Below are 15,155 nucleotides of genomic sequence, written 5' to 3'. Positions count from 1 at the left end.
ACACACACACACACACACACACACACACACGCCCACTGCCTTTAAATGGTTAATGGGGGATGATTTCCGTACATGGACCGGGAGTTGGCGTCCCTTTAAACCGCGCACAGCTGTGGAGGGCTGCGTGACCGTTCGCCGCTGTACCCGCTTTCCGCACGCGCGCCATTGGCCGCCACCGCGGTGTGGGCGGGAACACGACGATCTGACTCACCTCTGAGTCACCGCACGACATGTCTGTCACACACCGCCTGCTGCCGCGTTCGAGTACTATGTGAATAAACGGATATTGTACACGCGTGTCAAATACACATCTCCACGGGGAAGGAAAACAGCAGGGATACACAGCTATATATGTATGTCTACATAATATACTATACGTACAGTTAGTTTAACGTGCTTTGTTTAGAATTGTCAAAATGCCGGTTGTAAAAGTTAAATTAACCCCCCTTTGCTTGAACCAGCATTTTAAGCTAGTCTAATATCGCAACACGTTAGCCCTATAGCGTATTGAAATTATTTAAACTTCTCGGAAGCTGAAGTAAACTGTCCTTTATAATTGTATTATAATTGCTCTGAGTGAGGCGAACGTTAAAGTTGCCTACGGACGGAGGAGCGTGTTTGCATTTACTATCCGCCTCACGGTACGTAAACGCGGCACCAGACGGGCTGTTCTTCCATGACTTCGCATTGGCCGCGATCTGTGACATTGGAGGCGTTGGACGGAGCCTCTTCGTGGTCCATCAGTTTTTTTTTTCCCAGGTAAAAAATAGAAAACAGACACCTCGACCTGTGAGTGAGCTTCCTGCCGTCACAAAACATCTCGCCCGGCAATTTCTTTCAAATCTATTTTTCTACTTTGGCACCGTGCTGGACGTATCTGCCATAGAGGGTGAGTGTCTCCAAACTGCATCTTGAACTCTGGTGTTGGTGTCTGCTGCTCTTTGGTTTGCGATCGCAAGTTACGTTACCCCGTACCTCTCTATCTGTGCGCGGACTTGTACATGCATCCTTAATATTTAAGCGCCTGAAACATTTTAAGAAAGTAGTTCCTCGTATAAAAAGCGTGGAATTCCCGTTACGCGTCAGTGCATCGCGCTTGCACAGGGTACCGCCGAACTGCGCTGTAAAAATGGTTGTTATTGGATGTTTCTCATTGCTTAAAGCAAGTACGCGACACAACAATGCGTCAGATACAGTCAACATATTCAATCGAAGCTGCTCTTCAAATCGGCATACGCGTGACCCACCGAATATTACTTACTATCATGAAACTTTGGAAATTGTGCCCCTTTTAGCGACACTCTTCCTCTATTGATACAGTGGGACTGCTCATAACGAGCCGGGTGAATCCATTCTAAAAGTTTAAACTATATGAACATGTGTTATGTTCGGTACATTATTTGCATGCCGAATTTAGGCTGGTTAACATATTTGCCCATAAGATCCATAACTTGACAGATTTTTTGTGAAAATATAACGTCTCTGGGTTTGGATCAACACCAATGTGTACTGTCCTCGCTCAGAGGAAAGCAGCGCGCATTTTGCCGTTTGTTGTGCTGCTGCTGCTGCTGCCTGCGTTATATAACCGAGTTGTCATTAAGCTCCCACATGCACACACACACACGCACGCACGCACGCACACACGCACACACAACCACCACTGACTGATCTGCTGCTGCGCTGCTCCAGTGCAGCACAGCATTCCCTACTTGGGCCTGATCCACAGTGAGTGTAAGAAGGCTGTGGTTGTGTGTGTGTGTGTGTGTGTGTGTGTGTGTGTGTGTGTGTGTGTGTGTGTGTGTGTGTGTGTGTGTGTGTGTGCGTGTGTGTCAGTGTGTGTCAAATTGAAACTGTAAGGAAAAAAAGAATTGTAGGATGAATGTATTTCAAATTGTTATGATTATTATTAGGCTATTCTTTTTTTTCGTTAGTATTCTCACGTGAAGCTTAGACACTCCCTTTTGCACGTGCAGCCAAACAGTCAACACGTCAGTATGTTGTAATGCTGTCATAAAGTTTCTGCTGTGGTTTAACAGTGTAGTCATTCTTGAGAAGGAGACCTATACATCTATATTTTTATTTTAGACATTTTTTGTTGTTGTTGTACTGTCGCCTACTGCAGTACAGTATTTTTACGGTACTTTTTTTCGTGACTTGAGTATTTCCACAAAAAATACATTTTTGTAGAGCAGAATGTTGTATTTGCTTCTTGCCTACGGCCTCCAAGGGAGGAAATCTAGCTCCACCTCGAGACCAGCTGCTACAATATAATGCTGCATGCGCCTCAGTGCATCATTATTAGCAATATTCATAACCTCATATATAATAACCTATCAGTAACTGAAGCCATTTCCAACTAAATGAATACTTTTACTTTTGAAACTTGTTGTTTTTACTTGTAGTGGAGTATTTTTACATTGTCTTATTGGTACTATTACTCAAGTACCTCTGAATACTTACTACTGCATTCATGATGACTTTAAGGAGTACTATATGGTCACTTTTTCGACTCTTATTGTAGTACTACCCATTTACAGATATTTCCATAGCATCCATATAACATGTATGCTCTCCGAATGGGTACTGTGTCAGTCAGCCAGCCTGTCTGGCCTGTGTTGGACTGGCGTGGATGAATCGGCTGCCATCAAATGGCCACGGGAGTGCCGAAATTTTGTCCCCGGGATTACACAAAAGCAACCGGGCTTCTAATTTAGCAGCTAATCCAGATTAAGGTGCCGTGGTTCGTCTGAGTTCCCAGCCTGGGACCTGTCTGGCAGACAGAATCATCCGCCGTCCAGCGTTCACAGTCTTGTGTCTGGACACAGAGGGGTGATACATTCAGGGCCCCGAGCTAATGTCAAGTCCCTACAGTACATCTGAAATCTTTTTAAACTCACTGTATGAACAGAGTAAACTTGATGCCATGTCCACATTGTACAAACTCCCAGTAGAAACCAGTTCACCTGCTGTCTGTTGAGGGAACTCTGATGGATTTGTTTCGTTCCGATTTCTAGATAGAAGTCTTGCGGCTTTTTATCAAATCTCAGCTGGTGCTCCAAGAGAAGCACCGGGCGAGTTTGTTCTCCCCCAACCAAATGAACTGAACTCGATTGGAGCTTGAATAAACCACCCTCTAGAAATGAGCTGCGACTGCAGGTTGAAATCTTAACAAAAAGGTCTTAATAAGCGCCTGACCGTCTCACAAGGTGCACCTATGTGGCGGCAGACGGCGGCCTAAAGCCGGCGGGAAGAAGCCGCTTGAAGCCGCAAACATGTCAACCATGTTGTCTGCTCAAAATGTGGTAAAAATTGTTAAATTGACCAAGTTAAGAAGAACAGATCGGGGTTTGAAACCACTAACTGCTGATTAGCGCTTCTGTTTTATTCTCACCTTCTCTTAAAAATGCATTTTGCATCCAGTATGGAGAATCTGAGAGACTGAAAGAGAGACAGAGAGAGTCAGCTCTGTGAACTATAAATAGATAGTGGGAGAGCGGTGGTGGTGATAGCATCATCATCACCATCACCACACAGTAATCCCTCTCCCCTGCACTAGCCCCAGCAGTGAACAGGTATAAGCAGGGTTATCTGCTGAACTCGAGCCCCTGACCCTCCCGCTCAGGTCCCCTGTGTGTCCATGCTGTATTAAGCTTGTTAATGTGGACCCTTTGGGTAAAGGGGAATGCTTCACTCCGGCCTGAACAGTCAAAGTCTTCAGAATAATCCTTTTAAATTTGTCGTGTATACGGGGAGGACTTCCCATTCCATCAGACAGCAGGCAGAGGTGAAGATCATGTTCCTGCAATGTTGTGGGCTTTAACTGCCATTTGTTGAATGTCATGCCGGGCCCTCGCTGTGGCTCCCATCAGCTATCACTCCGCATTTAAAAAATATTGACTACTATCAGTTCCAGCCACCAGACATATCGCTCTTGACTTGGAAAAATGTGTGTTGCCCATAATCTCTAATTGCATTATTACCATAGGCTGTATATAAGAAGTGGACGTAGTCATCGTGACGTCACCCATTGGTTTGTGGACTGCTGTTTTGAAACCTCAAGTTCGTCGATTTTGCCATCTTGGATTACGGCCGTCGCCATGTTGTTTTTTAATGAACTAATGAACAGAACCGTTACCATATTTGGAATGTGGAGGAGTGACGTATACGACTCTGGTAGCGGCAACGACTTGTCAATCACAGTAGCCCCGCCCTAAACCAACTTTATGGTCTGTTTGACTCTAAATGGATCATAATGTACTAAATGAACATCATGCTGTATTGAAGAAGACTTGAAACTAGAGATTGAGACCATAAACTCATGTTTACAATGTTTACTGAGGGAATAAATCAAGAGAGAAGTAGAGTCAATTTAGACTAGACTTCTATGCAACCAGACTTCTTTTTGCAACCAGAGGAGTCTCCCCCTGCTGGTCAGTAGACAGCATGAAAGTTGAAAGACACTTCCACATTGGTTTCACTCGTCAGAACCGGAGGTTTCCGCCTGAGTATTATGAATGGAAAGGGGTCGTTGAAGATGATTTTGGAAAGCTTGCTATTGCAGTGCTGTTGTGGAATTGACCTTTCGCTAACCTTACTGTTGCCTGTCAAGCTTACGGTTCTCGCTGAAACCCCAGAAATATGAACCGTTGGCCCCAGATGCTAAATTCGCAGTCAGGCCAACAGACGGTAGATTTCATATGCTGGAGGTAGCTAGCTGATTAAACCGAAATCTTGTGAAAGGGTTAATTTTTCTTGATGGCTACATGCGTGATATCGTGCCAAAAGACTGCGGCTAAAGCTAACAGGTTTACACGCTGTTTAATCATCCACGCTTTACACTTTTGCGCTTGTGTTTTTGGTTTTGGAAAGCCCAAAAAAAGACAAAAGCCTCCAAAATATTTAAATGCAGAGCATCTTTCTCAACTACATTCCCATGCACACGCCCCTTCAACGCGTGGACAAGCGATCTAAAGCTTGACAGGCCTAGTTCCTATAGTTACGGTTGCTAAGCTAGGATTGTTCAATTCCCTGTTCATGGGGAAGCGTTGAGGGAACGCTCAGTTTTCAGTTTTATTTTCTTTGGAAAAACTGTAAAAGCTTGTGCACGTCTTCATCCCGTCCAAAAACAACAGAATTGATCAGCAGGAACATAACAGACGAAATCGACCAAATACAAGTTGTGTCAACTCTTTCATCAAAATGCAGTGTGTTCGCTCCTACGTGTAATGCGTGTTTGCCATTTTTTCCCCGACTAATGAAGTCATAAGTCAGCAATGGGTGTGAGAGGTCGTCATGACAACGAAGTGTGCAATTCATATTTCGGAAAGGATTCACAGCAGCATTTGCACCTCAGTCAGCAGTGCTTATTTAATGGGGGACGAAGGTGCAAACACGCGTGCGAGGGAATGTGTGTGTGTGTGTGTGTGTGTGTGTGCGTGTGGCGGCTCTGTATTCTCAGTGCCTTTACTTTCAGCAAAGTGTTCACCATCAGCCCATCCCTTCAGGCACTGACCTCCTTTTCATTACCCACAAAGCGGCACCTTTTCTTCTTTCCTTCTCTTTCTCTCTCGTGATGGTCTGTGTGTGTGTGTGTGTGTGTGTGTGTGTGTGTGTGTGTGTCACCTTATCCAACTTTGCTTAAAAGATCAACTGTGAGGCATCATGAGAGCAGAAGGGGACCACAAGACATTTTCACATAATGTTTAGATATTTGATACTTAATGTGTAGTGTATATTGTGATTTTCTTTTTTCTTTTTACTGTAAATGCATTGTTAGAAACTCAAACTCAAGGTCCACATCTTTGCTTTTTCCTTAGCTTTCAATCATGTCACATAGTCTTCATCAGTAGATGGAGTTATTCAGATGTTCATTTTCATCTGTGTTGGTTTAAATGTTACAGTGATACGGTTTAACACGCTGAAGAAAGCTAGTAAGAGGACCTTGATTTCAATTATAAAACACCTGTAACACCGTTCATTACAGCCCAAACTGGTCAGTTTAATTGCTATCTTTTTCATTTTCTTGAGATTTTCTGTTTGAATTTATCAAAATGTATTATTTCCATATATTTTCCCAACAAGTAACAGTGTTGTAGTTGCTTTAAAATGTAAAAGTTTGTCATTGGAGGGAACTTTTTAGCTCCCATAGGCCTCACAATATAATCATGATTCATTACAACATTATACATGTTGTTTTCCGCCGTACTTACGGCATCATGTAGTAGTATCTAATGACTGTGGAAGTCCAGCAGCACTGAGACATCCTGAGCAGACAAGACTAAGTATAGATCTGAGGCACATATAGTGTACATGCAGAACACACACACACACACACACACACACACACACACACACACACACACACACTCACACACATGAACAGGGGGATCGGATGTGGAAGAGCTGCGTTTGCAGAGAAGCCCTCTTAATGTGAGCCAAAAGAAGTATTAATAATAGATAAGACTGCATTCAGATAGACAGACAGACAGACAGACAGACAGACAGACAGACAGATAATGTAATATTGTGTGCCCATGAGACCAGGTGGTTGAAAGCTCTGAAAAAGATAGTGAGTGAAATATTGTTTTAGCTACGGTTTAGCTAAGTTTTTTTTTTTTCTTTTTTTTTTTTTTATGATCTATGAAGCTTACTATTGAACACATATAGAATTACATGTTAAACATCTAGTTTATGGGTATTTAAATGTTCAGATTTGAACACAGTCTTTTTGCGGTGCTTGTTTGAGAAGGTCACACCCTCCGAGCACCTCGTACATAAATTAAGCCAAACACGGCGGCAATGTTGAGTTGTTTGGATGCTATCATGTTACCTCCCTCAGCACAGTGACTCACATCTCCAATACCTGTATTATGGTAGTCCAAGTTACATCATGTCCTCTGTAGGAATATACCCCCCCCCCTCCCCACACACACACACACACACACACACACACACACACACACAAACACTCTTCCTCCCCTCTGTCAATGTGACATGCTGTTCAAACATCATGTTTGTCTGTAATGACTCGCGAACAAACGCAGTTCAACATTATACATTAGAGTCATCATGCTGCGTGAACACCAGTTTCTGTTTCATTTTAAGTACGAGGATTTGTCTCTTTTGGATCTATTTAATGCAACAACCGCTAACCCAAAGGATGTGAAAAAATATATACAAGTACTGGTCATTAAAAGCAGTTTACAAAAAAGCTTCATGGAGTCTCGATGGCTTCACGTTGTCAAATTTGAACCATAAATCTGATCAATTTATCTGATTTCAAAGAACAAGAATGAAGCGGTGTAGTTCCACAGGTCAACGTACTGCAGCCTACAGGATCAGCCTATATTTTAGCAGTTCAAATGCATTGCAATATTGCTGCTGATCCGGTAAGTGGACGGAAACGAGTTGCCTACGTCACTCATCAAGACTGAAAGTCATAGCAGCAGTTCAATGAGGCTAGTGGGACTAGTCTGGTTGAACCGAACCCTGGAGCCTTTTTTTTATTTGGGTTGACTGCTGTACTAGTGGTCTATTCTCACGTTTGCTACCACTGAATTTGATGAATTTACAGTTCATCAGACCACAAATAAGACAATAATTAGCTAGCGCACCCGCCCCCTCACTCCAAGCCACTACAGGTTTGACTAGTTCGCCGGTAGGAGAGCGGTCGGCAGCTCCGGTAGTCTCCTAGCGGTGGGGAGTGACAGACCCAGCCGCTGCTGCCGCCTGCTACCAGCCCGCTGTTCGGCTAACTTTCCTCAACCAGTGTAACATAAAAACATGGTGGAATCAACAAGTTGCTAGCCAACTAGCCAGCCAGTAAATTAGTCAAATGTAACAACTTTGCTTCTTTCGCACAGTCTTGTCACAGCGTAGGGCAGCACATCGTGAAAGCGTGGTGGAATTAGCAAGCAAGCTAACTAGCTAACTAGCCAGCCACTAAATGAGTCAAATTGAACAACTTTGCTTCATCCGTACGCTCTTTTTACAGCGTATAAAGCACATCATTCTCGTGGAGGAAACGGTCGAGTCGTACAAGGAGCCAATTTTATCACCAATAATCAAACGACATTTCCACCGTCCGGACTGTCTGAGTTTTTGCCTTTGTGAATGTAAACCGGACCAGTTGGACAATTGATCCTCGCATTGGTTCGATTTGGGAGCCGGACCTTATGGTGCGAACCCGCCCACTTGGACGCAGTGATGTTTTCAAGTTATATGTACTTTTCTCACAAAGTAGCATTATGTCTGGTTGTTACTCATTCTTACTAAGATATTACCTGAATTGTTTACTGAGATATTGAAAGTGTATTGCTTGCTTGAATAGCCGATATGAAAATGTATACTTCCATGTAAAAGTGAACACAAATTCAATATCCAGGACTCCCACTAGCCTGTACAGTATTTCCCACAGCACAGTGTGCTATCACTAGCACTATATTGCATTAGGGGCTGTCCAGCCAAGGCAAATCTTCACTGAGTGAGGAAGTGTTAACAGGCCAGCCCTGATATTGGGATATTTGGCTTGCAGCCGCCATATGATTATGGCCTAATGATTATATACTTTGTTTCACAGTGCTGTGTCAGCTTGGCAGCCATTCAAGTGGCTGATATCTGTGTCAATGGTACAGAGTAGCATTTGGTGAGATTGCTGTTTGGGTCTCTGGCTGAATAATGGTGTGGGTAACTCCGTAATTTGGGCTTTGCGTGGAAGCGAGTCGCGTGCTTATGGGGCGACAAAACGCACGCGCCGTTCCATGACGCGCACAGCAGGTCATGCGTGCACATGGTTAATATAGAGCTCCATTGCAAAGGTCGTAATGCACCGGATTTCTGATATGTGGGGAACTGGTTTCACTTTGCCTTATGTTGCATCGTTCCCTTATGAGGGCGAAGGTAAGCTGTGCACTGCAGGGGCCCCCCAACCCTGAGGGTCGGTGTCCCCCGAGAGGTCTCAAGAACAATCAGAGGGCTCACAATTAACAAGATCGGGAAGAAGAGAAAAAACACACAACCTCTAAACAGAATTTGTTTTAGTTTTTTGTCAGGATTTCCTTACATCTGTGCTTTTTTCTGGTGAAAAGTTGAAGAGTTTACCTCTTTAGGCTTCTAAATTCATTATTTAAACTCAAAGGGGATAATTGCTCATTCGGCACTGCTTAGCTATAAAGGATCACAAGCCAAAAAGGTTATGAACCAGTGGTGTATTTGCGGTCTATTGTCTACTGACATTTGTAGATTTGGACTTTAATTTAATGTTGTTAAACTATGTGTATAGTCTATTTGAATCCTGTTTAATCACTCCTGGAGGATAAAAGTACATACATTTATCAAAACTTGCAGATTGTGCTGCACATGCTGCAAATAAAAACATAAATAAGTACAAATGACTCTGCAGTAGTCACGAGTATTTATCATTTTCAGCTCCGGCAAATCTGTGATTTTGGGCTGTACAAAATAAATTGAATTGAATGGAAATATGACATTATAATAAATAAAATCAACAGCCACTTGGAGAATTATTATACGTTTTGTCATCGTACAAAACATACAGTTAATATGCTCTCCTCAAAGCCACCAGAGTCAGACGCTGATCATCGAAACACACTTTCAAACTCGAAAAAATAAAACTCATCCAAACCAAACCGTCTTTGTTGGTCCTTCCACTGTTCCAACAATCCCCAACTCGGTTTTAAGAGTTTGAAACAGACACTGAATAAGTAACATATATTTAAAAAATAATAATAAAAAGAAGCACCATGACATTTTCACTGTTTACTAACCCTTCTTCCAGTGCCAACCATGACGTCGAAACCGGACACACAAAGAAAAAAACCCTCCGAAAGGCTAGTGCAACATAAGCACAGCATACTCGCTATGAGAAAAAAGAGTCTATCGCCTATTTTTAGCAGGTTTCCCTGTGTTTAAAAAATGTGCTAATTTGGTGGAAAAAGGGTTTTAGATACACTGAATGTGTGTGTGTGTGTGTGTGTGTGTGTGTGTGTGTGTGTGTGTGTGTGTGTGTGTGTGTGTGTGTGTGTGGGTAGCTGAGGCCAGTTCTCATGGCTGGCTTGTTCTGTAGCGGATTTTTCTGCTCAATAATTGATGTGGAGGACACCAAACACATCGCTCTGCCATATAAGGACCTTGTGTGTGTGTGTGTGTGTGTGTGTGTGTGTGTGTGTGGTTGTATTGTGTTTCTCTGTATTTACTGAGACTGGTGCTTGCACAGTTTGCAGAGCCAGACTGGGCTGCCTCTGAGGGATTTGGTGTAAGACGGTAGTAGACGAGACTGGGACACACTGTTTCAGACTGTCTCGGTTTAGCCTTGAACCAAACCAAACTGGACCACTCCGGACAAGCCCGAGCTCAGGCGGACCGGACTTGTGCGGACTGGAAGCAGATGGGTGTTTTTAGTGCCGTGTTTAGATAGGATGGGACCAGATGAGTCTGGACTGGTTTCAGCTCAGATCACGTTTCATAGATTTTTCCACCCTGTTCGTTGTTGTGTTCCCAGAGCCGGCAGAAGCATTCTCAGGTTTTCCACCTTGTGTTGTTTCCAGAAAATCTCACTTTTCTCTCTAGCTGTTTATTTGAGCAGTTTTGGACTGAAAGAGACGGTGAGCGAAGCATTTTCTTCTTACAGGTTTGGTTTGGCTCACAATCACCGTGCCAAAGGAGAAAATTAAACAAAATATTTAGTAGTCTGGCTTATTTATTTTGTTGCCTTCCGGTCATTGCCCTGCTCCGACTGCTTTCCCTCTGATTTTTTTCACAAAGTCACATTTTATTTCCTTGCACAATAGCTGCTCCATTTTAGTCCCATCTCAAATCGTCAGGACCTCCGTGTTCGTTTGGGTGTTCATGCATTGGACGTTACAGCTGCAAATGAAAAAATGGAAACAACGAAATATAGAATCAATAACAATATAGCAATGTGTGTTGACATCCATGTATGATGAAACATGTAACAGGTATTGACTTTTGTTATGCTTTGAACAGGATGTGCAGATTCACAGAAATATGTTGATGCTATGGTTCTATTACATTCCATGGATGGCAAATTGTTGCGGACTTGTTGCTTGTGATTGCACTGGGGTAAGAGAAATGATGATGTGATGATGATGATGAGGAGGAGGAAGGTTATGCAAAGGAGTATGAGCAGGACTTTTTTTATTTTTTTTATTTCTCTCACTTTGTTCAGTTCCCATTTAATCACTGGTTACCACGTGACCAAAGGTCCATATTTAGGTCAACCTATTATCTCCATGACAACCAAGCAAACTCCACCCACTGAGGAAGTCCACGTGAAAGCTGTGAGAGCTTGTAAGGCCTTGAGCTACGATTTTATTGCCTAACTACTGCTTCGAGGTCAAGAACGGACCATAGTTGGTTGCACATGGGGGTGGAGGGGTTGGGGTGTCTCTTGTTCAAAAGTTATCTCCTGTTTGATGAACTTTGACCTCCTTAGAATAGAAAACAAGCGGCGTTCAAGTGAAGAACATGTATCGAACACATAGACCGTATAGAAGAAGTGGACGTAGTCATCGTGATGTCCCCCATTGGTTTACGGACTGCCGTTTTGAAGCCCCGAGTTCGACGATTTCGCCGTCGCCATCTTGGAATCGGCCGTCGCCGTGTTGTTTTTTTCTGCAGGCCACGAACGGAAGTGACCATATTTGGAATGCGGAGGAGTGACGTAGAGGCGCCGTATATGGCTCTGGTAGCGGCAGCAACCTGTCAATCACAGTAAGCCCGCCCTAAATCATACCCTGATTTATGGTCTATTCGACTCTAAATGGACCATAATGTACTAAATGAACATCATGCTGTATTGAAGAAGACTTGAAACTAGAGATTGAGACCATAAACTCATGTTTACAATGTTTACTGAGGGAATAAATCAAGTGAGGTAGAAGTAGAGTCATTTTCTCATAGACTTCCATACTGTCAGTAGAGAGAATACTAGTTTGAAGACACTCATTGGCTTCACTCGTCAGAACCGGAGGTTGCCGCCTGATCTAAGCCAGTGAAAGTGAAGGAACCAGTTCCTCCTCTCACGACACAACCGATATGATTCGGCAAGCTGAATCAGGTCAAGTGTCAACCGTAAGGGATTTCACGGCCCAATCTCACCTACTAACGAGGTGCATGGAGATCTGATGTCAGAAACTCCACAGTCAACACTTGTAGCGGCAAACCTGTCGCCTTACCACGAGATTAGCTGTTTTGTGTGGATCTCAAGAGGTGAGAAGTACCTGGGTAGACACATTGCACTTTAGGCAGTTAACATTAAGATTGGTTGATGTGTAAAAAATGTCCCTAACCCGACTACCATCAGCCAAACATCCGGCGATTGTCAATATGTTTGTGCAGGCGTGTGTGCGGCACACGGAGTACATTGGCAGTTTGCCGATGCGCGATATATTTCGTCCAACCCTGGTTAACATCTGTAATAGACCTCTTCTTGCCTGTGACGTCAGAGTGAGGGCGGGTCCAGAGAATTCCGCAGAACCACTGCAGGCCTTCTAAAGTGTGCACACGGCCCGGACCCCCGGCCCACTGGGGCCCCCGAAGGCTCCAGATTCACTAAGTAGCAACTAGTTTATGAAAAACAGCAGATGTTTGTTAATATTGTATGCTCATTATAGACCATAATAACTACTATAACGTTATCCTTCTGACCCTGGTTTGAAATCTTTATTATTTCGGTTTATATTTTCGATGTATTGTCGATGCACACAATAGGGCCTCTGCCCTTTTTTGCCCCAGAGCAGCCTATTGTGTTAATCCAGATCTGGTCATTTACCAATTAACAACTAAGCCACTGAGATTTCTGGTCATTTCCCTGGATTCTGAATATGTATTTTGACAGACTATACTGTGTCGGTTGCCTCGTACCCACTTTCAGCCAAGATGTGTTTATTTGCAATAGAATTCAAACCACGGAGGTCTGTCGAAAGCCTTCTTCAAAACTTTGGAAAAAACGCCGACAGAAGAAGCAAGTCAGAGGACTTCTATCACAAAATGACCATCCCGCACTGATGATAGGTTATTTAAGTTGCACAAACAATCATGCATATTTCCTGAGCTGTGGTTTGCTACAGCCTACTTAACAGAATTTAAAATAATAGCTCTGTTTCGGTGCACCCTGAACATAAAACGGTGCACTTACTCCCCGCTTTGTGTCCACCTCCTTTCTGGACCAACACATGTTTTCCCCAAAGATATATATATATATATATATATATATATATATATATATATATATATATATATATATATATATATTTTGTGTGTGTGTGTGTGTGTGTGTGTGTGTGTGAGAGGAGTGTGGACAAAGGACTGGGTGTCTGGAGAGAGGGTGCTGGGGAGGGGAGAAGGGGGTGATGGGTGGGAGTCTGCAGGGGACGGCTGGCTGGCTGTGTTTATGGATGTGAGTTTCGGGGGGCAAAGGTGGGGGTACGTGTGTGTGTGTGTGTGTGTGTGTGTGTGTGTGTGTGTGCGCGTGCATTCATCTGCATATCTGTCTGCATATGTCTAAGAGCATGCATCTACTCATCTGCCGGCACACCCGTCTGTGTGTGCGCATTGCCTGCCTCTTCGTAGGCTTGTGTGTGTGTGTGTGTGTGTGTGTGTGTGTGTGTGTGTGTGTGTGTGTGTGTGTGTGTGTGTGTGTGTTCCTTTGTTTTGCTCTGGGTTGCCGGGTGATGGGACCAGCTGGGAGGGCTGAAGCCATTCACTTCCCTTCTGCTACCCTGAAGGCAGCCAGCAGGGGGGGGAGGGAGGGAGGGAGGGAGGGAGGGGGTCGAAAGAAATGAGAGGAGAAAAGCGAGGCGGAGCTGTTTAAACCTCACTGCAAAGAGACGGAGGCAGGGAGCGACGGCAAGCGGATGGAACAGAGAGCGAGTGAGGGCGAAGTGAGGGGTGAGGAAGTTTTGAACGCGGCTCAGAGTGAAGGAAGAGACTCGTGAAGGAAAGTGAGGGGGGGGGGCTGAACGAATGTCGGGCTGAATCGTGATAGAGCAGCGGAGCTGACTCAGCCAGTCTGGTCTGGCGTAGGAGGGCGCCAGCGGGGGGGGGGGGGGGGGGAGTAATAGATTACCATGCATGTAATTAGATTACTATAATCAGATTACTATCAACATTATAGAACAGAACAAAAAAACTTGCATTCAGAGATGTTTAGTGGCAACGTTTCGGTGCGTAGACTTCATGTGCAAAATGCACATGAAGAAAAGCTGCCGTACCCGAGATGAATGTTTAAAATATGCAATTCAAAATTGGGTGGAGCTTGACAAAAATGTCTTCTGGAGCCTGAAGAAATGGGATGAGAGAAAAGATACATGAAAAGGCTATCAAGAAGCTCTAGAGACGAAATCCGTCATAAAAAGATCATATAATAAAATGCAAATGTAATCCAAATGGGATGAGTATATCAACATGAGAAAAAACATTGGCATATAATTAAGATTGGGTGATATTCAAATCCCCCGACTGACGATAATTCAAAGTTATCGTCCAAAAATCCCATATATTAATATCTATGAACTGGTCGGGACAGTAAGCGCTATTTTATATATATATATATATATATATATATATATATATATATATATATATATATATGCCTCGATCAAGATGTCGGTCAATTACCCGTCCTCGTACAGTTTCACTATCGTTGACTCGTCAGTCCCAGAAATAATAAAAATATTTTTGTATGTTATCCACGTAATGAACCAGGAATTCTAAAGATCGCTAAATCACACACGGTGGGCGAGGTGGGTGGGTCCGGTGAACGATCGTTCCTCCAGGAGGTCGCCGTTCTCGCCCAGCGTCCAATGTGGTTTCTGTTTGGGGGAAGTGAAAGGGGTGGTCAACCTCTGTCTTCCAATCCGTTATGTTTTGGGGTAGTCCGTCCGTCCGTCCGTCGGTCCGTCCGTCCCTTTCTCGTGAGCCATATAGCTCAGGAACGCGGAGAGTTTATTTCTTCAAATTTGGCAAGAACTGATTAGAATTTGGCGGTCAGAGGTCACCGTGACCTCGCAAAACACGTTTCTGGCCATGGCTCAAGAATTCATATACTAATGACAATTTCACACAATTGTCGAATTGAATAAAATGATGAAGAGATGACATTTTGGACGGACATG

General features: G+C 43.7%; 1 protein-coding gene across 1 annotated transcript in view; it reads left to right on the top strand.

The window, feature by feature from the left end:
* Positions 1 to 697: 697 nt before the first annotated feature.
* Positions 698 to 15,155, top strand: part of sertad2b (SERTA domain containing 2b) — a 34,428-nt gene continuing 19,970 nt past the window's right edge. Inside the window, exon 1 of the mRNA XM_068727216.1 lies at positions 698 to 889. The gene's annotated coding sequence lies outside the window, so the exon portion shown is untranslated. The remainder of the gene's footprint in view (positions 890 to 15,155) is intronic.

Source organism: Cebidichthys violaceus, unplaced genomic scaffold (assembly GCF_023349555.1).
Source record: "Cebidichthys violaceus isolate CVI_PGR_0920_01 unplaced genomic scaffold, fCebVio1.0.p SCAF_10, whole genome shotgun sequence".
Lineage (NCBI taxonomy): Eukaryota > Metazoa > Chordata > Actinopteri > Perciformes > Stichaeidae > Cebidichthys > Cebidichthys violaceus.
This window is presented reverse-complemented; position numbering and strand designations above follow the sequence as displayed.